The 25,811-nt window shown below is 33.7% G+C and overlaps 1 protein-coding gene across 3 annotated transcripts in view; it reads right to left on the reverse strand.

Moving 5' to 3' along the window:
* The window catches only part of LOC150094318 (cytochrome b5 reductase 4), a 266,376-nt gene that overhangs the window by 232,261 nt on the left and 8,304 nt on the right, over positions 1–25,811 (reverse strand). Inside the window, exon 1 of one of the 3 annotated variants that reach the window (XM_090411977.1) lies at positions 7,476–7,811. The exons of the other annotated variants lie outside the window; for them this stretch is intronic. The gene's annotated coding sequence lies outside the window, so the exon portion shown is untranslated. Of the gene's footprint in view, positions 1–7,475; positions 7,812–25,811 lie in introns of those variants that run through there. 3 annotated transcript variants of the gene reach the window in all.

The following is a 25,811-nucleotide window of genomic DNA, read 5'->3' on the forward strand; positions in this document are numbered from 1 at the left end:
CTGATGTTTAGCTTGCTGTTCCTGTTAATTAGGGGGTAGATCTGGGAGATGGCTTTAGATGCCTTTGCACACGTAGTCTTGATGTGCTGGTTAAAGTTAGTTTTTTGTCGCGCACGACATCAAGGTAGTTTGTTTCTGTCTGCCAGGAAATTTTAGTATTGAATAGTAAGACGTCTCCTGCAGGAGATATCGATCTTTTTGTGAAGATAATGGCTGAACTCTTTTGGGGATTTACTTGTAGTCTCCATTTGGAGAACCATTTCTCTAACTTTAGAAGGTTTTCTTGAAGCTTTTTAGTAATGAGGTGTGGCCGAAGAGATCTGACTAATAATCTTTAAACTGAAAGATCAGAATCATATATTTGTAAGATTGTGATATAAAATGTTTAAAGGTAACTTATAAAATATGTTTAAAAAAAAAGAACAGGAAAAGTTAAATATTTAAATGTTAAATTAAAGGTTATTATGTACAATATAACCTACATTATTATTTCTAAGAGAAATAAAATAAATAATATTGGCAAATAATGTAAAATGTGTAAAAAATGATACCCGTGTTAGTCTATTCAAAATCTCAAATTATCAAGCAAAATTCTTTATAGTCATAAGAAATTTGATTTTATTATATCACTATTTTCTTAAATCACAAATGACGATGTCATCCTTATAACTAAGTAGTTAAAAGCCAGTGCTTATTTACCACAAAATCTGCAGTTCTGAATCCTTCATAAGGCACACCTTTATAGGAACCTGCGTCCTATCTTCTAGTTTATAAAAGTTAAATTAATTTTTTTTTAAATATGAATTCTTCATTTTCAGTGTGACTTTGTAACTCATACTAAGATGTAAATTGATCCTGGGAAATTACAGCGCTCGTAATACTCGGAGAATGGAGTCAGTATTATAATCAATGAGAGCAGATAAACAGATAGACGATTTCAAAGACGTTTTTGTTGCACAAGCAATCCTTTCATAAATAAAAAACGCAGCGTCTTCAGCATAAAATGCCTCTTCAGTATAGCTCATCGTGGTTATTTTGATATTCGTTCGTCTGTCAGAAACAGTTTGCTTTTTATCTCGAAAAGGAAGCGAAACAGATTATTATTATTATCAGCAAGTCGAAGTTCCTTCAGTAGTTTGTGATGTTAGCAATGCTTCCTTCCAGATAATCACTCTTTCGCAACAGAAGTGGCAAGTGCTGTGCTCTTAAATCAAGCATTTATTTAACAAAATAAATTTACATACCTTCTATATAAGCCACGGTCCCCAGAAGAGTCTTAACTTGCTCATAGAACGGCAACCTCTTCGAATAAGATCTTTCCCATGTTCTTTCCTAGTTCAAATGCAACTCATCACCTGCAGCTCTCTTATCATCAAATGTTCTCCATATATCTTCATATTCTAAACCTCTCTCTCTCTTCCTACACATTCTGATGGCATTCATTAATACCACTCGTCTCGTCAATTCTCCAGTATGAAGAAACACACTCTTATGGCGCACAATCTCTAACAATCATTTCAACTCGACTATCACTTGAATCTCATCTGCATTCTATTTCGTGCTACACACATTGAATCTCCACATCTTATACCCCTCACAACCTCTCTCACTCATTCCTCTGACACTGCATCTCTAAGTCTCCGTTATTCCAAACTTTCTCGCCTTGCTTTTGCTATTCAATCTTTCCCTTGAACTCACATCATTCTCTTTCTCATGATGCTTCATATACCCCTTGAATATTTCGAAGAAAATGTGGCGGTGGTGGTGGGGGGAGAGAACTATATTTTTATCTGTTATGATGAGTTGCTACTTTTATGAAGAAAAACTCCGATTTTGTAGCTCACAGACATTAGAGACATGAGGAATTGTTTGAATTAAGGTACACTTTTAAAAATAGAATTTTTTTACCCCAAGAATCGCATACGACACACGGGAACCAAGTTCGCTTTAAGTCAGAGTTAAGGAGATATTCCTTTCGCGACAGAATCAATCACTGGAATAAACTTCCGACAAAGTATTTTAGCAGCAGAGACCTTAAGCGGATTCACTCTTCTACCAAGTACTCCTACAGTTTGTACTCGTAGTACGAAAGTATCTTTATAAGACGTTTCAAATAAAGACGGACTGATTTATTTCACAGAAGTGGCAGGAAACTAAGGGGTTTTATCTTGCAAAGATAAAATCTATCTTATCCTGTATAAATTTATCTTGTTTTTATCTTGTACTGTAGGTTGGCAACCTAGAAATGATTAGTATAGAATAAAGCGTGAAACTCCATTTTCTGCCTTAAAAAATTTTATGTAATTTTTCATGGAAATACACTATTCGTAGCTTTGGTGTAATCTAAAAACAAACCCAAATACTGGAGTAGCAGTACCCCTCCTACCCCAATGTGTATGTAGGGAAGACGCAAGGCACATGTTGAGCTTCTCCCGAGACATATTACGAGAACATATATAGGAAGTGAGAGAAAAGGCACCGTAACTCAGTCGGTTTCGACGAAACCCTTTTGTTGCAAAGAACTGGATTCAAATACCGTCTAGGAGGATGTGAAGAACCCTTATCAGAGCTTTTTAAACGAAGGTGAGCTAATCGGTCTCATGTGGCGATGGGAAGGTTTTTCATCCTCTAAACACGTAATTTACACAAAATATATGTGTTTAGGCATAAGACTAACCACTTTATCCTAAGATTATGGTTTTGAAAGCCTATCTCGCCAGATCTTGTAAGCCTTAAGAGAATGCAAATATCGGGGATTATTTTTATGATTATATTATTATGTGATACCTCCAGGGAGTCCAAAGACTCATCGAGGGAGAGTGTGCCAACAGCATCGAACGATTAATCCCTTCCAACTACTAACCGCGCTTAAACATGCTTAACTTTTTGCGAGCCATTAGTAGCAGAGGCTCTACCAATCGACCAACCTTTGCTGATACAGGAAGATATTTTTAATGTTAATAACTAATTTAACAGAGAACTTATACTTATCTTTAGAAAATATAAAACACATTTCCATATTATGTTTTTTTTTTTAAATTCATTTGTCAAAATAATTCACTATACCAAATAACTATATTTGAATGGCATGTAATTTAAAATGAATTTTTTTGAAACCAATCTTAATTTAAAATGATATCGTTTTAAATTAAGGTTTTAATTAATATTAAAAAAAAACATAGTAGCTCTCTCTGATGTTAAAAGCATAAGGAAAGCCTCATACTTTTAGTTATTCCCTTTTTTGTAGTATTTTGTTTTCTTTCGTGAAATAGCAAACAGAGTAATGGAAACAATTTTATTACAGTAGTATCAGTGTAATATTTTTATTGTATAAGTTCTCCAAATTTTGGAGCTGCAGGGCAGATCCTCCAGCTACATCCCTGCAAACAATCAACCTATATGGCCATTGGTATTTAATATAGTTCAACGACGTCACAGTTCATTTCAATATTCCTTACAAAGTGCCTGAGAAAGTATAAGGTGTACGAAGGTAAAATAAAATATTTTACCTTCGTACACCTTATACTTATACGTAAAATAATAATAAAAATAAAGGGCGAGAAAAATTTTAGAACACGGCTGCTTTTAATGCCACCAATAATTAATCAAATGAAAATTTTAGATAACAGACGGTGTAATTATTAGTATTTTTTAAATCTCCCCTCTATGTGTTTAACTCAGTTGTTTGTCACAGCCAAGTAACTTGGCTTTATAGAAACCAAACTGATACTACGGTAGTGTAGTTAATGCCAAATACAAAAGATGCATATCTGTATTTGGCATTAACTACATTTGTTTTCATGGGGTATGAGAAACCCAACTTTCCCGGAGTAAAAATCCGTGCCAAGCATGTGAGACCGCTAACTCACTTTCACTTGAAAAGTCTTATAAAGATTCTTCGCCTTCTAAGACGGGATTTGAACTCAGATTTATCTAACCGAAGACCATCGTCTTTAACTATGCTACGGAGGTTCTATCTTTTACAATATTTATAATTAATTTTCATTAATCTTCTGTCTATTTGTCATTTGGAGGAAGGAAGAAGATAATTCTTGCATCCTTAGATATTTTTCCTAAATAAATAAATAAATAAAAATAAAATAAAAAATGTTTAGTTTTCTCTTCGAAAGAAAAGCAAGTACCGTTTCAGAAATACCAATCGACAATGAATGAATTTAAGTAATGACAACGGATTTTAAATAAATTACTATCAAACCCCATCCCGAAATGCTGGTGGAAGTAAAAGTTCGATGGTATATCTAATGATGGTTTGTAAGCGATTTCTACGAGCACAGCAAAACTTTCAAGGACACCAAAATCTTGTTGCTGGACTAAAAATAGCGTAGTTTTGGCAATATTTTAACCAACAGGCTATGGATTTGAGACTCACTATTGCATAAATGTTTATAGATGACTGTCATCATCTGGTTTGAGATGACCTTCTTACTGGGGACCTAAACTGGCTAAAATAGGATAGTGTTTCATCTTTGTGGTAAGATTTCTGGATTTATCATTTATCAGCCCAGGTTTAGAATCTTTCGTGGGCGAATTTTCATAAAAAATAAGTCGATTAATATGATGAAAGCATTAAATAATACCAATCTAGCATATCAAAATCAGGCCAGAGCAAAATTAAACCAGATGAAGAATAACACAGTTGATCAAAAATAAAATGAAAGTGGATCCGTTGAAGAGGACAGAAGCCGAGTGGAAGGTACGTTATACAGAGTGGCCATAAATTAACTTTCTCTCTTTTAAGTATCTGTAGCTAAAACTAATACACGGAATGAGACCACATTTTATATTGAGACTTTCGAAGGCACGGGGAGATGGATTCCCGAAAAAAAGATTTAGTACCAAAAAGTTGCCGGTAGGGGAATTTTTGGCGCTGGCTGCGCCGAAAGCAGTCAAATATTTGCAGTAAACGCAGATAAAAGGATTATGCAAATTTTACTGTGCGTACGTGACAGCAGCGCCACCAATTAAAAGGGACTGGGAACGTTCAGGCAGTTATTCAAATGACTGTTCGAATCGTGCTGAATAATGCATCCTACCTTGCCTCACCTGCTTTACTTGTCAAGTTGTTTTACCTTAAACAGTGCAATGCCGTAGCGGCCCTTCGGGAATTTAGGCTTCATAACCTGCGTACAGGTCCTATGTCAGCTGTAGCACTGAGACTATGATTAAGAAGTTTGAAGAAACTGGATCACTAGGAGTTAGATAGGACAGAAAGCAGTGCAAGAAGAGACAGTAACAGCCGTTGCTACTACGGTGTTTGACGACACAGGGACCAGTACTAGTCCAAGCGCTCGTGCCATAGCTCGCAAACTTGATGTGGCTTATGGTACAGTCTGGAAAATCTTATAGAAAATGCTTCACTTCTATCCGTATAAGTTCAGTCGTGTGCAAGCACTAACTTTATTATTATTCTTATCATCATTGTAACGCGCCACATATCCAGCTGGAATGAGTGACGCGGCTGTCGCTTACACCGTCGAAATGTTATTATTCCATTTTATCTGCCTTTAATGTAATTATCCGCTTGTTTTCGGCTCCGCCAGCGCCAAAATTTCCCCTATCGGCGACTTTTGGTATTAATCTTTTTTTTCGCGGAAATCATCTCCACATGTCTTCAAAAGTCTCAATATAAAATTTGGTCTCATTCCGTTTATTGGTTTTAGCTACAGATGCCTCCAAAGAGGGAAAGTTATTTTATGGCCACCCTGTATAATGTATTATTCCTTTACTCATCCCATTTTGCAGGGGAAGAGATCACAGATTGTCAGGAGGAAAAAATAAAAATAAAGCACCACTTTAATATGAAACCAGATGGGTCCTTATAAAGTTCCCTCCCTGGCTTTCTAGAAGGATCTCAAATCCAGATTGTTCTAACTAAAAAGCATTCGCAGATACCGAATTATGCTTACAAATGCGATTTTATTTGTAGAAAATTTTATTACAGAAACGGAAGAAAAAAACAAATGCAAAAAAGACATATTCCCCATGTAACCCATTCAAAACAAGTGATTTTTCTCTAAACAAATAAAATATCAGAAGGCGCAAAATATTGCAAAAAGAAATGGAAAGAAGCCAAAATATTTTCAACTACAGAACTATGTGAAACGGCGTACTTAACAGCACTAAAGTGTTATAGTATATTTACTGTTAAATTAGGTATTACGTTCACTAAAACTGAGCTTATGCTGTATGGACCTTAAGCGCATTGTAAATCAACAGAAGGCTTCCTTATTTTAGTCACACAAAAGGAAAGAACGAATCAAAGTAAGCTCATAATTTTAGTTAAGCCCATGTTTAATAACATACTATAAAATGAAGGTTTGAACCGAAATAACGTGATACCGCGTGACGCCTAACGGGATTACCTTGCAACATAGCTTTCACTTTGGAATTATAAACTACATAAAATATGAAAGTTAAACAAAACGTGCACGTTTCTTGTTACAAAGCCATTTTATAAAATTTTATGTTTTTTTATACTTCATAAAAACAACGCTTAAATATGCGCAGGACGCTAATATTCAGAATTTTATATTATAAGTAAATATAACTTACATTATTATTTCGTAAAGACATCAAATCTATTATATTGCTAAGTTGTATAACAGTAATTTGCGACGTCATTTTTGTCTAAAACAGACGATGAAACAAAGCGTTATATGTAGGCTGGGTTAATAATCTCGAATACAATTTCGTACCACTAAACACAGTAATAAATTTTTGTACTAAGCCGATATGAGATAACGAATTACGCAAAATATCATCAATATCCCAAATATTAAATTTCACGAAGTTATATTTAAAGAACGAATGAAGAGAAATTAAGTTCGGAAAATGTTGCGAAATGCACCTAAAAAAACGATTTTATAACAGTTTAAGTTACGTCTATAAATAACTGATTTGAATAAAAGCAAACATGTTTATTTATAATTGCAATGACGGCTTGGGGGTGGGGGGACATCAGATCTACGATCTGCTTCCTTATAGAAAACTACTAGAGCTACATCAATATCAACATAAACTTATTTTTTATTTTCTGTTGCTAGAACTAATTAATACTCCAGTGGGGATAAACTGATCTACGGAATAAAAGGAATTTTGCAAATGCAAAATAAATCATGTTTTAAAGAAGCTCTTGTTTTTAAGCATTACCGTCTACATTTACAAACATGTTTGTTTTCATTACTGATCTAAAAAAATGTCAAACCAAATTGCATACACTGCTCATTAATACGCTTTAATTACCAACAGTTAAAAGTGATCCCTACTCGACGACCATTAATTAAATACTATGACATTAATTTAAAAAAAAATGGTATTTCCTCCTCGTTGCTTACGTCATTAGCAGAGACATTACATTACCACATTAATGATGAAAGAGGTAAGAAGTGGAAAGAGAAGCACTAGACGAATGCATAATAAGTAAACCAACACTCTAAATTTGACAACACACTTACTTTTGACTATAACGACGGCTGCTGTTGACGAATGAGGGTATCACTAGAGGATGGATTATCGGCTGTGGGGAAGGATGCTATTAAATCCCACCGATTGCCGAAAACACACTAATACCTTTCATCTTTTGAGTAAGGATCGTACTTCATCCATTGTGCGCAGTTCCGTCAGCGCGTGCAATCAATCGACGATGAGACTTCTTGAAATGGCGGCCAACTCTGGAGCAACGATCGGCTGTCAGTGATCGGCAGCAGTGCCATAGCAACACGCATTTCACATGACCGTAGTCGACCCACTAGTGACGGCAAGCAGTGTATTAAACACGATGGACTACTCACTGTCGGTGTTAATGTTGTATAGATGCAATAATCAGACCGAGTTGAGATATAGAGAGAAGCATACGATGAACGCACAGCAAAGTTCTTGAAATCATCAAGTGTTTTGTAGCTCCACCTATACGTGAAGAGAGTAGTCGATATTTCTGTATTTTGAAAGGCTATGGGACAGGGATAGAGATTCAGCTTTTCTTTTGGACCAAATTTAATAATACGTTTTCCTCCTATCGATTTTTTTTTTCTTTTGACTTTTATCGGAAAAACGAATATATCAGTTTAGTTTAAAATCCAACTGCAGATTATCAGCATTACTTCCATGTCAAAATAATAATAGCAAATCTGCATTCCATGAAGATATGCTAGCATTAATTACTATTGAAATATTAAATGGTCTGCTAATTAGTCCGAAGCAGATAAGGAAGGAGTTGATTAAGGAAATTAATAACTATTGCAAGAGATTGGAGAGAGAGAACAGGAATAATGATAGTACATATTTATCAGTATCCTAAAATAGTTTCGTATAAAGACTTGACGTTGTGCTACAGTATTTCCATAATAAGAAGTTTTGTTCACATCTATTATAGCTCATGTCAAAATACAGATTAACAGCGTTAATCTGACACTAAAATTAAAATGTATTGTGTATGTGTGTGAAGGAAAAATAGAATGAATTGATTATAGATGAAAGCAATAAAAAATTAAGAAATAGAGAAATCTCTAGCACATCAAGCACAAAGAAATTTTCTCACTTTAGCTAGTATTAAGAACTGAATAATGGGAAGCAGCGTTTATGGAAAGAGAATCTAGGTCATCAGACAAACAAGAGCACTAAACCTCGGGAGAATATGTCCGGAAGATCTGTACAGCCTACGCTTCTTTGCCATAACCACGCAGAATATGTGGACGCTACACATTCATGTTACATTAATATTTCGCGAGAACCAATATGCAATATTCATTATTCCAGCGGGAGATATATCCAGGGCCTACGGAAGCCGGCATGCAGAGCATGCGAGCGCCGCAACTAGGGGGACGTCGCCACCGGGGTACGGTTCATAAGTTCATTTTTAAGAAACAAAATTTTTATCATAAAAACAAAAAATTCTTAGAATGATCAATATTAAAATAAATAAGGCCGGATACACCGAATAAAAATTTTAAAAAATTGAATATTTCCGACTCTTTGATCAGCCAGCTGTTTACACAGCTGGCTGATCAAAGAGTCGGAAATATTCAATTTTTTAAAATTAAAAATTGTAAAATTTTGCAGCGAGAGCAGGCTAAATGCTTGCCTGCAGAATGTTGTGTCTACTGCAGTCTATCTAAAGTGAAACGGTGAACGGTTTTTATGCGTAACAGTCATATGGTATGCATCTCAGTAGGCTACTGACAGTAGCGCAGTGCGGACTATTATTTCGTCTCTGTGTCGTGTTGTGTAATAATTTCTTGTGGGTATAAAACAGAAATGGAATCAAAAATTTAAAAAAGTTATCCGGTGCACAAAATCGTAAGCGTCATGCTGCGAAAGAAGCAGATATTAAGAAACGAACTGGGGCTCTTAATAAATTTGTTAAAATATTCTGATGCAGATTGTAACCAATTCGATACATCAGAAATCAGAGTTGAAGAACCGTGCACATCATCCAGTTTGCATGAAAGTATTGTTGCAACTATTGAACACGATAAGACGCATGATTTAAGTGAAAAACAGTTAGGAGAAGATTTAGTTGTAGTTGACCACGAAACTAACACATTGTTAGTCTCTGTAAATTTAGAAGATCCAGGTGAATGGGGGAATATTGATAAAAATTAGGAGTTGTTTTAATGGAAATGGGGCCTGTAAAACGGGGAGCTCGTGCCAAGAACATGGCTCATTTATTCCGAAACTTTAAATTCTGTTTTTTGCTTTTTTTTTTGCAAACTTTTCGCACCTACTGAATCAAGTAGTCTTGTAGAAGGTTATAACAATTGGAGATGTAAGTACAACTTTGCAAAGACATGAGACTAGTTTAACTCACATGAAAAATTTCTTAAAATGGAAGGAACTTTATAAAAATTTAATAATCAAAACTACTATTGATTGCCAGGCTCAAAGCATGTATGAAATGGAAAAGAAACATTGGACGAGTGTTTTAGAACGCTTGATTGAAATTATAAAATTCCTTGGTAGCCAAAATTTAGCTTTTCGCGGATCATCTGATAAATTATATGAAAGGAATAACGGCAATTTTTTAAAATTAGTCGAACTGTTTGCGAAGTTTGATCCCGTTATGGAAAATCATGTTGAAATGGCCCTACAACGAAACAATAGAGTACACTATTTGAGTAAAGACAGTCAAAATGAAATATTGGAAACTTTAAGTAACGTGATACAATTTTATTATCAATTCTAAAATCTAAATATTATTCCATAATTTTAGACTGCACACCTGATGCCAGTAAAACAGAATAAATGACCATTATTATTCGCTTTGTTTCCTGTGACAATGGAATTGCCAAGATCAGGGAAAACGTTTTAAGTTTTGTAGATATATCAGATTCCACAGGACGTGGTTTATATGCAACAATAATGGAACAACTGGAAAATGGGAACATTCCCATTGAAGACATGCGAGGTCAAGGGTATGACAATGGGGTAAATATGAAGGGGAAAACATATGGGCTCCAAAATTTGCTTTTGAACAAAAATCCTCCAGCTTTTCACGTACCATGTGCTGCTCATACTCTAAATTTAATCATTAACGATGCAGCCAAAGTGAATGCAGATACAATTAGTTTCTTTGCAATTATTCAAGAAATATATAATTCATTTTCATTCTCTTACAAACTTGGGCAATCCTTTTAAAGTTCGTTAAAAATTTAACATTGAAACAGCCATCTGAAACGCGATGGGAAAGTAAAATTAATGCAATACGCCCTCTACGATATCAGTTACGAGAAATTTACGATGCACTTTTTGAAATTTTAATAAAGAAACTCAGCATGAAGCACAAATATTATGTGCTAAAATAAAGGACTACAAATTTATTTGCTCTCTTATAACTTGACATGATTTACTAACAGAATGAACCCTGTGAGTAAAATGCTTCAAGACAAAAATATGAACATTACACTTGCTTTTGAATCTGTCGAAAACTTAAAAATATTCTTACAAGAGTATCGATCAGATACAAATTTTAAAGAAGTTATAAAAACGGCAAAAGAACTGAGTGAAGAGGTGGATGGAGAACAAGAATTTAAAACTGGTACGGAAGTTCGACGACGAAAGAAGGCACGACAATTTGACTACGAGCATCATGACGAAACACCACAATCGCCAGAAGATAAATTTAGAGTGAACGTGTTTTATACACTTCTAGAAGTTGCAATGTGTTCGTTAATAGAACGTTTTGAACAACTAAAAACAAATTATGATAATTTCAATTTCTTGTATAGATTACTACAAATTAATAACGAAGATTTACGAAAAAATTGTGACGACTTAGAGATTCTCTTCAAGGACGGCGACAACAAAGACGTAAATGCAATAGAACTACAATGACGAGTTATGTGCTTTCCGGGATATTTTTCGGAAGGATAATTTAAATATTCAAAACCCATTCGATATTCTTAATTTTATTGTGTCCAATAATTTATCTTTCCCTAACTTTTCAATTGCTTTAAGAATACTATTAACCTTACCTGTTAGTGTAGCGAGCGGTGAACTTTCTTTTTCCAAGTTGAAATTAAGACCTACTTAAGAACAAGTATGTCACAAAAAAGGCTTGTTAGTTTGGCGTTAAAAGCTATTGAAAATGATATATGTGCGGAATTAGACGTTAAGACCATTATTTCTAATTTTGTGAATATGAAATCAAAAACCCTAAAATTTTAATAAAAAAATTTCAAGTATATTTATATAATTTAATTTATTTTCTGTTATTCTGTAAAAATGTTATTTTTCGAATACTTATATTAAATGTTCTAATTACTTCTGAATTCTTTTCTTATTTTCTCAATCTATCTTGAGTTTCTTTTATTTTCTTAAAAGATAGTTCCAATTATAAAAATTTTTTACAAGTTACTAAGAATTTAGTAACTTGTAAAATGCAAGAATTTTTTAAATAGTTCAAATAAATTTTAACTTTAATTAAAATTCATTTTAATTTTGTTAGCGATTCGTATCGGTGAGAAGGCTATAATCCCTGTATTATTATATTCAACGATTAAAGTGAAGTGGCTTTATCAAATTTTGCTTTAACTTATGAGAATTTTTGAATATTCGGGTTTATAAAGATTAAAGATCCTGCCTAGGCAACACCCCCCGGTTCGTTACATTTAGCGAACCAACGTGTGGCTGTTCTGTTCTGTCAAAATTGATTTAAGAAATTTCAAATAATTTAAATTTTTATTATCGTAAAAGAACCACACACGCCCGGATCTTTACAGAGATGCTTAGATAGAAATTGCATGAGGACGGCTTTAAAGACTCTAGTGCCGGTTCTGTATATATCCCTTCCCTCCTCCTTCCATTCTGTCTTTCCTATAATCTTATGCATTGATAACAAATCCTGACGGAATCTAAACCCTTCGATAATCTGGTGTCTGTACACTGGGATGTATCAGTTTTATGTTTTTCTTCTCTTCATTCCTTTCACGCTTTACTTTATTCCCCCCCCCCCCCCTTTATATCATTCTGGGAATGTGTGTGTGTGGACAAATAAATACCTATTTAGACTTTACTTGAAATTATCAAAACTTTTTTTATACTCTTCAAATATGAGAATGTAATTTTGCTATATAATAACAGAATAAGGAGATTAATCAATAGTAAATAATCAATATAGGCTTAGATTTGATTATGGAATATTCGTAATAAAATAAAAGGCAAAAAACTATTAATTAATTCGCTGAGTAAATTTATTAACTATCACATTATTTGGGGGGGGGGAACATACTGATTGAATTTGTGTAAAAAAATGTCCAGAAACTATATTTCATATCAAGCTTTGCCTTTAACAACTTTTATTATTTATTTTTATTTATTTGTTTGGTATACGCTAATTTTTAAGATTTACATAAACGTGAGGGAAAGCAACATGTACGTGTGTGTGGTGTGTGTTCTTGTTCGCCTTTATACATATGCGTTATGGATATTTATTTTTACGCGTTGGTAAAATAAATTACTATTATTTAACGTAATTACTGCACTGCCTACTATTTTCAGTGCTGTATTATGTACGAAGTTTGATAACAAAACTTTTAACATAAATTTTGATCTCTTTAATGACCAAGACCAGTAATCCTAAACCTAACAAACCTAATCGATAACAATAAAGCTGTTGTCTATTAGATTGATATACGAGCAAATAATTATTCCTTTGTCAACGTCCACAGCCTTCTGAATAGCCTGAAGAGAATGTGTGATTCATTTGTACCACTGCAAATTAACAGTAAAACTAGATATCATTATAACATAGAAATAAGGATAGGGAAAGATACGTAGGATGCTTTTGCGTAACATCGTGCTTCAGGTATGTGGTTGTTTCCAATCTTATTATTGCAATACTGCACCTTGCGGAAATCAATACTACACTAAAGGAAGCAAGGAGGACCATCATCATAATAATAATCATTGTGCTTTTGAAGCTTTTCGCCTAAAGGAGATGCTAGAGGAATGCAAAATAATTGGAATATAAAATTTGAACAAAATATATAGAACAGCTTTCGAGAGATTTTTTTTTCTCGCGTATTATTATATGTGAGGTACTACTACAAATTAACGGCGCCTCTACACGTGCAGTATTGATTTAGATATTAATTAGATGAATTCACTTCCGGTGTGGGACGCAGCCCAGCTTACTAGAGGCATCAAGTGGCTTGAAAAAAATTCATGTTTTAGACCAGTTTCAGGATTATGTAAAGTAAATAAATAAATACAAATATACAATTAATAAAAATTACTCAGAAGGGAATTGCAATTATTCACAAATATTTAGTAGTGGCTTATTTGAATGCGTCTGTTTATACAGTTCTATATTAAGTAGTCGCGTGATCCAGTTGTCCCGAGCAAAATTTAAACTTATTAAAGTTGGGTAAGAGGGGGATCAATCCACATTTTAATGGATCCCTAATTTCAATAAAATATTTAATTTTTCTTTATACAGGTTGTGAATATGTAGAATTCGCTTGAGTTTTTCAGAAATTCGGATTATCTACTGGATGTGCCTAAACTTTGGAATACTTGTGTATGAATTCTTCGACCGGTTTTGCCCATCTGAGACTAAAATCCTGTTTTCGAGAGATAAAATCTTTTCATGACACTGGCTATGTCACTTGCAGTTGAAGTGCTTATAAAGATTCCTGGCGTTCTAGGCGAGATTTGTAAGTACGTCTTACCAACCACCGGTGCTACTCACTGTAATACGGAGAAGCCGTGAATAGACATTGTCAAAGAAAGATTATTTCGGTGGGTGATATTTTTGATGGTGTTATTATTATTAACATAATCCTAAACAGGACTTTTCTTTTAATAATCAAGACCATACTTATTATTATTATTAGTGACACGTCCAAGGAATCCGAAGACTCATCGCGGAAGGACACCTACTGTACAACTCTCCGTCTCCACTACTGCACAGAACTCTATTACTAATTACCTACATCAACGCCATCTACTGCCCACCACCACCATCGCAGCTAGTATTATTTGTCTGTAAATTGCGTGTGTTCTGAAAGGCCGATTTGTGTGTAAGCGGGATGAAATACCCGAGTTTCCGGGAGAAAAAACCCTGCTACCTCCGTATGAGATCTGCTACCTCACCTTCAATTGAAAAGTCCATATAAAGATTCCTCCCGTCATGACGAGAATCGAACTTAGGTCTTTTCTAAACGAAGGGCGTAACGTATCGTCGTTCTTCCAATTGCGCTACGGAGGCGGTTATTAGGCATGTTTATTCGAGTCGGAGATTGGAAATCTTTAGTCAAGAGCTAATAATAAGTAGCTTGGAAGCCACAGTGTACTCTGAGTATGCTAAAATATTGAATTAAAAATAGAAATAGGAAAGATGTAACGTATTTTATAATTTTAATTCAAGTGTATACAATAAAACTGTCTAGAAAAAAATAATGGTAAGATTAACTCTTTTTGATTAACTCTAATTCCAAATAATAATTAATATGTAGAATTTCGGTTTTCGTTAGTGATTTGTAAAGAAGGAAAAATAAGAATTTGAGGAGGGAGGCAATATCATCCAAAGAAAATTCCGAAGAATTTTCTTTGGATGCTACTACTGCTAGTTAGTGTAGTGCTAACGTGTCCAAAACAGGGAACTAAATAACCACTGAGATGGTATTGTTGAACGCATGTAATGCTATTTAAATAAATTAAAGATAAGATTAACTCTGTTTGCAGAAAAATAATAGAACAGTAAATTCGCTTCAGAAAAGGCAGTTCATACACAAAACTTTAAAACAAATAATTGAAAATAAATTAATCTCTGCCTGTTGTCCTGTCAAGTGTCACCTCCATCCAGGAGGGTGACTATTATGGATCTTTACATGAGATCTATAATGTGCAATAGAAAGATAATATCGTGAGGTTCTAATCTTCCATCTCGCAGTTAGTATCATAGGTCTGTAGATATATGTGTGTTCACGGGACCAGTTTGCAAGGACGAAGAATCCGAATTTCTGGGAGAAAAAAAGCCCCCCGTCTCAGGATGAAACCGGTTAACTCACACTTGATTGAAAACAAAGGTGTTTTCAATCAAGTGTCAGTTATTTTTGTTATTTCTTTGAAATAACAAAAATAACTGACAATCTTCTGGAATTCAAAATACCCATACAAATTATGAGAAGTCTTTTTTTATATCAATTCCGCGCGATCGCACGTACTCACAAACACATATACGACGAATTCCTCTCAAACACCATTATAAGGCCACAAACACGCCATATTCAAATCCAATCACCACCTTCAAAAAGGTTAAACCGTGGCAGTCTGGGGGCGCGTGTACTCGTCTCTACACGTTAACTGAAAACAAAAAACATATATACATATGTTATGTTTCCAAGCACATACATATAAACAGCTAAATCTACACATGGCTCGCGATGGGTATTGAAACAAAACCATGAAATTACCGCCATCTATTATCTTCCTCGGATAAACTCTGCAGAAGCTTCGACGAAGAAAGCAGAAATCCCACCCGCCCAAAAAAGCATATCAAAAAAGAATATATAACTTGTATACTGAATGTTTGTAGAGAAGTAAAATAATAATAAAAATTATTATTAAAAATATCTGTATTAAATATGGAATGTATAAAAAATATTGAAAGAAAAATACATATGACAAAATGCAGAAAAATTATGTCTATTTATATAATATTATTCCATTATTATTAGTACTATTGTATTGTGTGTGGTATTACAGCATTGTATAGTGAATTGTAGGCACATTCGTACCAAATCCATATGTAAATACGATGCATAAATACTTAGCTAGTTTTTTTAAAAAAATATATATTTATATTTATAAAAAATTAAGTACTGTACTCTGCATTTTATACTGAATCTTTCTACTGGACTGAAAATATAATAATGTATCTCAATGTGTGTGTGTGTGTGTGTGTACGAGGGTGGTTTGAAAAGTTCTCGGCCTAACAATGAAAAAACGAATTTATAATTTCAGAATTATTTTTATTTTTCAACATTCATTCATTCATTTCGTATGGTGATTCAACGCCGTGAGCCCCTTTTATGGGGCGGTACGGCACCACCTCAATCCTCCCCTATTTTTATCCGGGCTGGGGACCGGCAGAGCTGACAATTCAGACCTATGGCTGGAGGGATTGTCTTAAGTATTCCTGACAGGGCCGGTTTGTCTGCTTGGGAGATGAAAAATCCCAAATAAACTGGGGGGGGGGAACCCTACTGTCCACGCCCAAAACCGGCTAACTTGGCTATGGCTGAGGAAGATCCTTCAGCTCCTCACGTCGTGGACGGGATTCGAACCTAGGACACTCCTTCCCCAGGCATATGGTTGCAAAGTGCATAGTCACTAGGCTAACCGCGAGGTTTTCAACATAATCTCCCTTAAAACTAATGCATTTATTCCAGCGCCATTAACCCGTCCCTGTAGTGGTTCTCAGTAAGATCTGCAAAATACTCCTCCACTACTGCAATCACCTCTTGATTCGAAGAAAAACGCTGACCAGCGAGGAAGAGTTTTAGTTTTGGGAAGAAATAGAAGTCAGAGGGAGCCAAATCTGAGGAATAGGGTGGATGTTCCAACAATTCATAGTGCAGATCCCTTAATTTTCCCATTACCAAAACACCTTTGTGGGCAGGTGCACTGTCTTGATGAATGATGATTTTTTTTCTTCTGCAAACAGGGTCTTTTCTCACGAATTTTTTTTGTCTAGTCTGGTTAAATGATCGTAATGATATTCTCCGATTATTGTTTTACCCTTTTCAAGATAATTAATAAACAAAATGTCTTTAGCATCCCAAAACACCAATGCCATGTTTTGGGATGCTGATGGAACCGACTTTGTCTTCTTTGGCACTGAACAACCGGCTTATGACCAATGTTTTGACTGCTGTTTGGATTCTGGAGTATAATGGTGAATCCAAGTCTCATCCATAGTAATAAATCGATGCACTAAATCAGTTTTATTCTTGTTAAAACGCTCCAAGCACTGTTTAGAGATTTTCACGAGTGTGTTTTGGATCTGCTGTGAGCAAGCGCGGCACAAAGCATTTTCATTTGCAATTCTTCATGCAAAATATGTCCTACAAGTTCTTTTGAAATGCCTATAGTCTCATCAGTTTCACGCATTTTGACTCGCCGGTCATCCAATACCATGTCGTGGACCTAATCATTGATTTCTGGTGTTGTTACATCTTTTGAGCGTCCTTCACGTGGATCATCTTCAAGGTTGGTACGGCCGCGTTTAAACATGGCAGCCCATTTCTTAATTGTCGAAAACGAAGGAGGAGTGACCATAAACTTTTATGAACGTCGAATGAATTTCTTTTTCCGTTAAATCTTCTTTTAGAAAGAATACAGACAACACTTTTGCTTCAGACAGCTGTATAAAGCGAACTACTTGGAATGACTTGCAATTTCACATAGATGCTTATAACAGATGTACCGACTGAGAAAAAAATCTTGCCGATAGTGTTGTCATCTATGGTTGGTCGAGGCCGAGAACTTTTCACACCACCCTCGTATGCAAATACACTGTATGATAATAAAGTGTTAAAATTATTTTTATATAACATTCTGTACTAAACCGAAAATATATGCTAATAGTCTAAATGTACATAGCCTGTATGATAATGATAATACTAGTCAAATTTTAACAAAAAAAAAAGGGAAAAAAAAAAAATATATATATACTGTATATACTCGTATAATAAAATGTAAAATGCAGAATGTAATCACCTTATTTATCTTGTGTAACTGTGAACGATATTTGCAAATGATTACTGTGATTGTTACTATTCTGTTATATGAATTCCACATTGTGTAAATTATAAACATATTAAGAGTGAAATGTATAAGGTAAGAAATTATAGTACTGTTGCCTAAATATTATAAAATATATGTCATTTCTCTGAGCGGTCATAAAAAGTGATAGTAAAGTGATACAAAATTCTTGTACCAAACTGTACAGATGTTAAGTACAGAATTGTGAAGTTGTAAAATTGTAGTTTCATTGTTCATAAGATTACAATGTAGATGCGGATAACTTATGTGAAAGTACTTTTTTGGCGATATCTTTTTTGTTGTTGTTGAAAATCAGAAAACTGACTTATAAAGAACTATTTATGCACTTAATGCTACAACCGAAATTAATGCTACAATTCAGTATGAAAATTCCACAATAAAGATAAAAGCTGCGACTCTCAGTGAAAAAAGAATTCGAAGGCTGTAATCTAATCCCAAAGAGGAAAAATTTAAATACTCAAAAATAAATCGGCACATATGGGAAAAGAGATTTGGCAAATAAAAAGCGCAGAGTTCAGAGATTAAACGGAATTTTAGATTGCAGTTTTGGAAGATGCGTGAGGATCTCTAGAGTTTTTGCAGGCTTACGATCAAATCAATTCTTAAATTCGCAGGTAGACAGAAAGAAATAAAAGAAGAAATAAAGCATCTGTAATGAGATGTTTGAAATCCCTGGATGATAATAAGAAAGTGAATACAAAAGGGGAATAAGGATAAATAGAAATAGGGGATATTAAAGAACCATCCTTATTTCATAGCTGAATAAATATAGAAACTCTGAAAAAATAAGACGTTAAAAAATTAACTAAAAATAAATAATATCGTAGAAAAAAAAAGTAATTTCGAGTGCTTGATATTCTGAAATTTCTGCCACTGCAATTGTTGTACTTCAGTCAGTTACTCTCCCCACCCCTCGATTACGGGGAGGACGAAAAAAAGCTAAGTGGCAACCTTTAGCCAGTAAGGTTTAACTTCTACAGTTAAACCTAAAACGGGCTACCTGCAGAGAAAATAATGAATACGACAAACAAACGTTCACGTATGCACTGTGTTGATAACGGAAGATACACCTTATTTTAGAGTGAAACATACGGATGTGGATGTTCCAGTTACCAATTTGCTAAATAAGGCAAACAGATATACCCTAAAGTCAATTGTACATCATACCATACTGTCCATGGTATGGAGAAAACTTACAGACTTCCAAAGAAGCGTTATCATAGGATGCTATATCAGTGGCCTGCTTGTGCTTGATTAAAGCCTACATAAAGTCATTTGAAACATTATCAGCCAATGGAAATATCAGAATAATGATACTCAGCAAAGCGATGCACAAAAAAGACTCCAGAAGCAACATCCAGAGATAAAAGAGTGCTCGAAAGTGTGGTAAAGAAATCTTGGCAGTCCAAAGTGGAAATGATCAATCATAAATTCACAGAGTCGACGGTAGTACTATTCTATGGAAAGTGATGAAGTCTCGGCTTTTACGGAAGGGCAGCTGAACATAAGCCAAATATTCATGAAACTAACAAAGCTGATGACACTAGTGTAAAGAAAATCATGAGTAATTGTAGAGAGGAAGTTCATTATATAAAGCAATGTATCATACTACGCCCCCCCCCCCATTGAATGGGATATTGTGGAGTGTGGTGGATGCCCGAGTATTTTCTCAGTATTACAACTGTAAAATTTGATAGCGGAAGTGAAATGATCTGGAGTTATTTCTCCTGGTATGGACTTTGGTAGTGATTCATGGAAGGTTAATGTTGAACCTAGACATGCAACGCTCCTGTGTAATGCAATGCTTCTTACATTGGAGCAGTTTTAAGGAACAGACTCGTGTCTCTTTCAGTACAATACTGAATACTGCAGGGTCAGAGTTATCTCAGTCAGTAACGATGATGCTTTCGGATAAGAAAAACTTGACTTTTTAAATCTGTTCCTTTAAGGATTTTAAACAAAAAGTGTTACCCGGAAGCATATGAAAATGGGCGGATTTTTCATCCCCAAAACAGGAAATCCGACAAGAATAATACATACAATTAATAGATTCAGTGTTTAGACCATAATTCAAAACAGCCCAACAGTAGTGAGAAATGATTTGAGGAAAAATTTGCGGGAAAATTTTCCACAATTCATTCCTTCATTTGTTTATGCAAAGCCCTAATCTGAACTCAATATATTACCTGTGGTGTAAACTGGAATGAGTTAGATCAGTCCGTCCAACAACGACACATGGACTACTGGTTATGTTGAAGGAAAACTAAGTCGCTCGCGTTATCACAAATTTACCAGTTTCTGATAACATGAGTTATTTTGAATAACGTCAGTGAATTTCACCCTTCTTTCCTAGAAGGGTGAAATTCACTGACGTTATTCAAAATAACTCATGTTATCAGAATACGATTGGCTATTTGTGTTGGAAGCAACGACATCTATGAGGCCAGTTTATTATGTTTGTTGATTTCGTGTTTTTTAGGTCGGTTTGCTAGTTTTGAGCGATGAAAATCTCGATTTCCTTGAGGAAAAATCCTATCCCCACCGTATGAGGCCCGTTAATTCAAAAGCAGTTGAAAAGTCCTTTGCATCCTAGGCTGGATTCGAACCCATTTCATTGTAGATCGATATGAATACACGGTCATTTGGAACAAGCATATATTACCGCATTAGACAGTACATAAACAGAAATCACTTAAATATAGATTATATAAATTCAGGAAGATTTAAAAAAATACATTCTTACTTCATTCTGTATATTCTAGAAACATTCTTTAGCCATTTGCTAATCACCGAATGACAATCAAAGGCGGTACAGTTCACAAACAATAACCACCTGAGCAGTTAAAATGGGGGTAACACCGATATACTACTGAATCACAACATGCACAAGACCAAAAGATAGAACTTTGGCTAGAAGGCCTTCATATCAGAGTAACTGAAATGTCTTGCAGCTGTCAAGAGTAGCAATATAGTTTTCTCCAAACTCTCTCTTCTGGAATAGCTGTGATGGAATCCAGTTCATATACCAGTAGAGCTAATCGATTTCTGATTATTTTGATTATCAATAAACAATTCAGGTAACAAAAATAGATCACTCATGTAGATTTTGCCTCCTTTTTTTAGGAGGGGAGGATATCGAATTAGACTATTCTAAGAAGAAGATAAATATCAGTGGAATAGCAGAGTTCTAACAAAACTTAAGGGAAGCGCAAAGCATATGAAATAGGCTCGCTGTGGAATTACAAATTTTCAGAATAGCTGGAGAGATACTTGACCAGGAAGAGATTTTTTCATATCCAAATTGCATAAAGAGTAACTTGTACGGTTCGAGATTTTTCCCTTGGGTTTTATTGGAGGGCTAATTCAATAAGTCAGTTTTGGATTCTGGTAGCGTTATTAAATAGCTGTGCAAAGGATTTTGCTACTAATAATTTTACGAGGGAATCAGAAATTAATATCATGCCATTTAGGAATGATGCAAAGTTCTGATTTGGGCTTCTCAAAATCGGAATAAAATTTGTTAAGAATCAAAATGCAGTTTAAGAGTCACAATAGTCGCCAGGCTAGAAAGCGAAGACCCTTTATAATAGCTTTTCAGCTGACAGTAAGTTACTCTCAAAGAGACAGCAGGTTACTTTTTCGGAAAATTCTAGCCAAAGATAGAACTTTGGCTAGAAGGCCCTTTATAATTGTTGTCAGGGCCGTTTCTACATTTTGCGGGGCCCCTGAAAGTTAGTAACTTTATGGAAATTTTAAATGTATCCTGTTAATTAATTAATTAAATCAAATATGAAAAATATTTATGCACATAAATAAACAAGTATGCTCTTTAGCATCAATTTAAGTAAACGGAAAAAATTAGTTAAAAAAATAAATGTGTTTGTATGTAGATGATATATTATTTATATATCATATAAATACACCAGAACAATGATTTATTTAAAATATAAATAATAATATAAAATATGAAAAAAAAATATAAATTTTTACTATAAAGAATGCAATATATGTATAACAACTTATAAGATTTAAAAGAAATCTCATTATATTAAATTTTATTAAACCTAATGCGCTTATCAATAAAAGCATTTATAACGCTATCAAAATTCAAATTTTTTGCAATTTCATGGTCTATAGATATTATTGCCAGGGACGACAAACGTTCTTGAGACATAGAAGATCGCAAATAGGTTTTTATTAATTTTAATTTGGAAAATGACCTTTCTGCTGATGCGATCGTAACTGGACTGGTCAATAATATTTTAAATGTCGTAGTAATATTTGGATAAATATCCAACAAATTATTTGCAATTATGAATTTTAAAATATTAATGGGTGTATCTTCTGGAACAATATTTCTGAAAATAATTAATTCATTGTAAAATTCAGATTCATCAATATTTGTATTTAATTTTTGATACAGCTGTTTGTAGCAAAATTTTAATTAATTTTCTGTCATTTTTTCTTATTCATTTCATATCATAAAGAAATCCAAATGATTTTTGGTGAATTTCATACAATTCAAATCTTTTTTTGACAGATTGTAGAACAATATCTATAATTACAAAAAAAGAAATTTATCCTAAAATTATCTTTGTTATGACCTATGTGTGATTCATCACGCGTTTCATAATCAAAAAATACTTTTCTTCGACGTATTCAACTTTCTTTAAATTTAATTTCTGAGTTAATTGTTGAACAAATTTCTTTAATATGTCCCAACGTGAAGTTGAGGGAGCAAATAATGTATATATTTTTTGTATAACATTAAAAAAAATTATTGCTATAATTGATGATTTTGCGACATCCCCTAAAATCAAATTTAAATTATGATATGCGCAAGGAGTATAAAATGCCTTTTCGTTTTCATTTAAAAGGTAAGCACGGACTCCCTTATATACTCCTTTCATATTCGCTCCGTTATCATCCCCTTGCCCTCTACAATCTGACAATTTAAGATTTAATTTATTCAAAAGTGATTTTATATTTTCCTATATACCTTTATCAGTAGTGTCATTAGTTGTTAAAAAGTCAAAAAGTGTTCACGAATTTCAATATCTGCTTCAAATATATGTAAAAATCTAAACATTACTGAAATTTGCTCCTGATGACGAACATCGGGAGTATTCGAGAATTATTGAATGGTACTTTGCCTGTCGTATCATATTTACAATATTTTGTTGAATTTTGGTTCCCGTATCAACAATTAATTCATTTTGCACAATGGGTGATAGATACGAATTTTGTTTCTTACCTATAATTTTTTTCCCGAACATCTCATTAAATGATCTTTTAAAAGTGGATCAACTTCTGTAATTAATTCTATGATTCCAAAAAAATTACCATTATGGGCTGTGTACAAAGTATCAAAATTACCTCTAAAAGTTAAATTATGTTCGGATAAATAAAGAATTGCTGCTACTATTCGTCTTAAAACATTTCTTAACCGTTCTGCTTCAAATTTTATGACATTTTGATTTGTCTGATCAATTGTATTGTGATTTTTTAAATTACATTCCATTTGTGTCCATGAATACATGCATTTCATGCGCACTGGATTTCGTTCGTGCGACTTTAATCTTTCACTTACATGTCGCCAGTCAGAAAAGCCATTATTAGATAAAAAATTATCATCAGAAGAAAATAATTTGCAACAAAAACAAAAAAATAGAGTTGGAAGAGTTTGAATGTACAAGCCATTTTCTGTTTTGCTTCTCTCCGTTTGCAATTGTCCTAACATAGTGAGCTGTGGAAAAACACCTCTTGTTGTCATCTTTTGGAAAATCATTTTCAGTCGAAGGAGACGGTGGAACACGTTGTACAATTTGTGTTAGTGTTGCGTTGTTCAAAATTTTGGGCCATATTGCTGGATCATCAATAGTAAATAGTTCACCTTCCTCTGGTATTTCAGTTTTAGGATCTTCAATACTCATTGTTTGACCAAACGCGTCATGTTCTCCGCTTCCTTTGAGTATTTCAGAGCTCTCATTATTAATTAATGTTGAAGCCCCGAAGAACTGTTTGTAGTTATTTCCTAACTCCCGTTATCAACTGATATATCTGAACAAATATATGAGTTCAACTTCATAAATTTAAACAGTGAATTTCTTTGACGTTCCTCAGCCGCTTCTTTTTCTTGTTTTCGCTTTCGTTTTTCATGCCCACTTGAGTATTTTCTTCCACAATAATCTCTCTCACGACTAATCATACTCTAGAATTAAATACGATAGATTTAATTATAAAATAAGTTAATAAATTAAAACAAAATTACTTACCTGATAAATAAAATATATCTAAAATAGATAATATTAGAAAATTAATAAATCTAATATAGATTGAAAACTGCTATTGAAGAAAAATTCTGATGTCGGATAACCAAAAACCAGTTTACAAAATATATGTTTTAAGATGTTTTGCAAGTAATGTCACATAAAAAATTGCCATGACAGTATGTGTATATACTTGTTTATAAAACCATAAACTAAAATTAAAAAATTCCTTAAAATTCTTAAAAACACCTGTTTTAAAATGCACTTTTCCCTATTTAACACTATGTTGTACGACACTGATGGCGAACCTTTTTATGTGCGCGTGCCAAAAGTACAAATCGAATTGCTGATGTGTCGGCGCATGCCAAATATTTACAAATCAAGTTGCTGACGTGCCGTGATTTTTAATAGGGGAAAAATTAATACAAATTAATTGCAGAATTTTATTGAGACAAGTTTAAAAATTAACATAGAATTTCATAAAAATGAACTCATAATTTGGCATACACATTGTCGTATACAAATCAATATCAACCTATTACCAATTTATTAATTTATCAATATCAATATATCAATTTATTAATGAGATTTTTGCTGTTGTACATTAGATGCCAAATGCTTTATATCAGGTTCATATTTTGTCACTGTTAGTAATACACACGCCGAATGAGATTCATCAGTCATTCTATTTCTTAAACTGTCTTTTATAAAGTTCATTTCGAAAAATAATGACTCATAAGCATATGTAGAGGAGAAAATTGCTAATATAGCCATCGCTAGTTTTTTTTTATATGTATTCTTACTGTATTAGAGGGCCCAGTCCCAACAAATTTACTCGTAAATACCGTTCCCATTTTTTTAAAGTTCATACATTAAACTAGCGTTTAATGTTAGATTTAATATCCACTTAATTTATATAATTTTGTATCGCCGATGTGAAGCCTTTTGGCTATTTCTTTTAGTAAATAAGTATTAATAATTAATTATGGAATAATCATAAAGAGTATTAGTACACTTATGTTGAGAAATATAAAAGTACGCATTTAAATTAGTTATCAATCACAGGACTAATGCTACAATATTGTAGTTTCCTCAGGCCAACATCATTAAATTAACTTGTGGTAAGTTTCATTGATATATCCATTCTGATCACCAAAAATTTATAATATTATTCAGTATAAAATTGATTACTGTATTATTAAACGGATTTTAATGATGTTGGTTTGAAAAAAAAAA

The sequence above is a fragment of the Typopeltis vanoorti genome, chromosome 22, assembly GCF_054136105.1.
Source record: "Typopeltis vanoorti isolate ZY-2024b chromosome 22, IOZ_Tvanoo_1.0, whole genome shotgun sequence".
Lineage (NCBI taxonomy): Eukaryota > Metazoa > Arthropoda > Arachnida > Uropygi > Thelyphonidae > Typopeltis > Typopeltis vanoorti.